This window comes from Mastigoproctus giganteus, chromosome 14 (assembly GCF_048544385.1).
Source record: "Mastigoproctus giganteus isolate SK-2022 chromosome 14, ASM4854438v1, whole genome shotgun sequence".
Taxonomy (NCBI): domain Eukaryota; kingdom Metazoa; phylum Arthropoda; class Arachnida; order Uropygi; family Thelyphonidae; genus Mastigoproctus; species Mastigoproctus giganteus.
In genome coordinates this window covers 90597376-90600600 of record NC_143588.1, presented here as the reverse complement: position 1 = coordinate 90600600, position 3225 = coordinate 90597376, and positions in this window count along the sequence as shown.

Below are 3225 nucleotides of genomic sequence, written 5' to 3'. Positions count from 1 at the left end.
CAGAACTATAATCATGTCTATTTTTCTGTAAAGGTTATCAATTAAAAAAAATTATATATTATGAATCATTTTTGTGATATTTATTTAATTATGCTTTGTCTTGTGTAATGGATGATAATGATGCTATAATTATGGAACCATAAAATTAGGCAAAAGATTAAAATACGAAACTTCCCTAACACAATGAACGGTGTTACTAGCAGCGCCACCTCTGAGAGCAAAAGATTAATAGTACTTTTTAACGGAATTTAGACGTATTTTATATTAAGCGTTTTTTTTTTTTTTTTTTAAATTTCTTTCTTTTTGTTTCTTTCTGTAGATTTTATATAACAGTCTCATAGTAGGTTGATGAAAACATTTAAATTACTTTGAAAAGAAGTCTGTTACTTCAATACCAGCTAATAATTTATGAATTTGGAGACATAATTACAATAATAAATTCCCATCAATTAACATTACTTCTGATTACTAGAATTATGTCCAATAATGATGTATGCTAAAATCTAACAATTTAATTATTTTTAACCGAAACAAAATAAAAACAAATAGTCATTTTATAACTATAATTTAAAATTTAGTAAAATTTCTTGAAACAAATAAAAATTAATATATTTAATGTAAGGAAAAGGTAACTGAGGGATTTATAAATTGTAGGATAGATTATATTACTGAAATTCCCTTTTGCGAAGATATTCTAGAATCAAACTAAATAAACACTGCCTTACCAACTTATTAGAGAATGCAACGTTCCGATATCCGTGTGCTTTCCGTTGTATTAGGAATCTCTAATATTTGGTAGGGCAAGTATATGCTGACGATGTCAATATTAATTTTAAAGTAAACGCTGATAAAATAAAACTAATATTTTCATTATTTTCATTTCTGCCAACCGTTACTTTTTTTAAATATTTCTCAGTGTCCATATTACTTCTCCACAGAGATGTTTAAGTAAATTTTCATTTTGTATGCCGATTTTTTTCAGTGGTTTCATATTGCATGTAACTCCTATAGCCACCATTTATTTAAACGAACTAGCCGTCCTTCATTTTATCTCTTACATCACCCACATAAGAATTCTTTCACTGTAGTGAAAGAATTTAAGTATTTAAACCTCCAGGTATTTAAACTCTGCAATGGATTGTCTGATATCTTCAATTATTTATCTTTACTATTCCTTCCATTCTTTCCATCAGCTCCCTCATCGTTTACGCTTTTGTAGTATCAACTTTCAGGTCTCCTCTTTCTAGGCTTTCTGCCATTTCTCTGAGCTCTTTTGTAATTCGTCTATTACCTTCCTGTCATCAAAACCAAACAACTCCCAGACTGTTTCTTATTGTTCCATAAGTGATCCTTTCACCAGGAACTAGCCTTTCAAAGACATCGATTTGTAGCTTGGACAATTTCTTTTCCGTTTACTTTTTTTTTATGCTCCTTGCCCATTATGTTTTATTTTTGTCAGTTTTTTTTTTTTTTTTTTTTTATAAATGCGATCGTACCCAATTACTTCTGTTTCTTTAACCAAGAATGAAAATTTTCCTTCCCCTGTATAATTTTCCTTTCTGCTTTATTCAAATTTTTCCTAAATGGGGAATATTAAGGAATGTATAAATTTGATTTCGTAAAATTTATTAAAAATTTAGATAATATTTTAACTAAAATTTATTTTAAAATCAGTTCTCTCCAACACGTTCTTTATCAGTTACAAAGACAAGTATTTTTATATAACTTTTGTTTAATTCTCAAATAAGTATATAAATTCCATTACAGAAACAGTCATGCGCAGGGCTTTCGGCAAAGGTACAGTACGATGGATTCTTAGTACGGACACTAAACTGTAAACAGCATTATTTCACAGAATGAACGATATCGAATGAATGAATGTTATAGCAAACTTCATCCAAATTATTATGATGAGTTAAAAAATAAATATATATTCAAATACTGTATTGTTCATTCATGAAAGCATTATGCTGTTTATCTTATGCAGTTTTGTTCTAATGCAAGATGATTGGTCTATATCCAGAAATAGTAAGGCTTTCGTCGCACTTTGGGCACAAATGCTTATCGAGGAATGAACCAAAGCACGTGGCATTTACAGTGTTGGATGGTTACATTGGTCAGTGGATAGACGGTGATTGTAACTACTATCCTTCCACTGTATGTGGAAAATAACTCTTCATGAGCTTTTTTCACACTGTAGTCGAGTTCTGTTTCAGGAGAAGGTTGCAGAGTTTTCCCTTCAGCAAAACGGAGAAGCCAAAATCTATATGTAGTTTACAGACAAAATGTAATACTGCCTCATTGCCTTAGTTGCTTTGATACAAAAACAAAGAACTAATCTACATGATCCATGATAAGGAATGCATTTAAACGACAGTATTTGCTATTTTAAGAACAAGCTATCATTCAATAGTCTCTACGTAAAAAGTCAATGAACTCCAGTATATAGGTTATGTATATAGGTGATATAATCCAGTCTTTTAATGACGGATTCTACACTGAATTATCCAGAGAAATATTTCTATAGCAACTATTTGTATATAGACTAGCTAACAATGATTTTAATAAAGAAAAAACAAGATTTATTCATATTTAGGGACGGCCACACACGCTCAAAGGAATTTACACGATAAAAAACAAAAGAACATTACGTATTTAGCGATCACATGGACTCGAACCAAGGTCACGAACATCACATTAACTCGAACCAAGGTCACTTAAAGAGAAGAACGTTATGTATTTAGCAGTCACGTGGACACGAACTCACGAAAGAGTCAAATAAAATTAACATTTCAGTTATCAAAGCAAATTTGAATAAGTTATTTACGGATGTTGTATTTATAATTGTATTGTCTTGATTCAGTTAAATGTTAAGGAAACTTCTATTAGGTGAAACTAAATGCTTGCGAATTCACAAACAGCACCTGAGAAATCTCTCAAGTGCTTTCTCAGGTGCTGAGAAAGGTCCTTTTTGTATTTTTCTCTAATAAAGAGAATACCGAGATTAACTCAGACCAAGTACAAAGCGAGTGCTACTATTAGAAATCAATAGCGTTGTTAACGCTTGCTAGGCATTTACACTCGCTAGAAAATTCTTTTTTTCCAGTGATCTAGAAATTCCACAAAATAAAAGGTATTAATAGTTAGGTCACGTTTTCATTTAATCATTCAAACTATACATATTTCTAAAAACAATCGTTTCTGCTCTACTTCACTGCAGTAAAA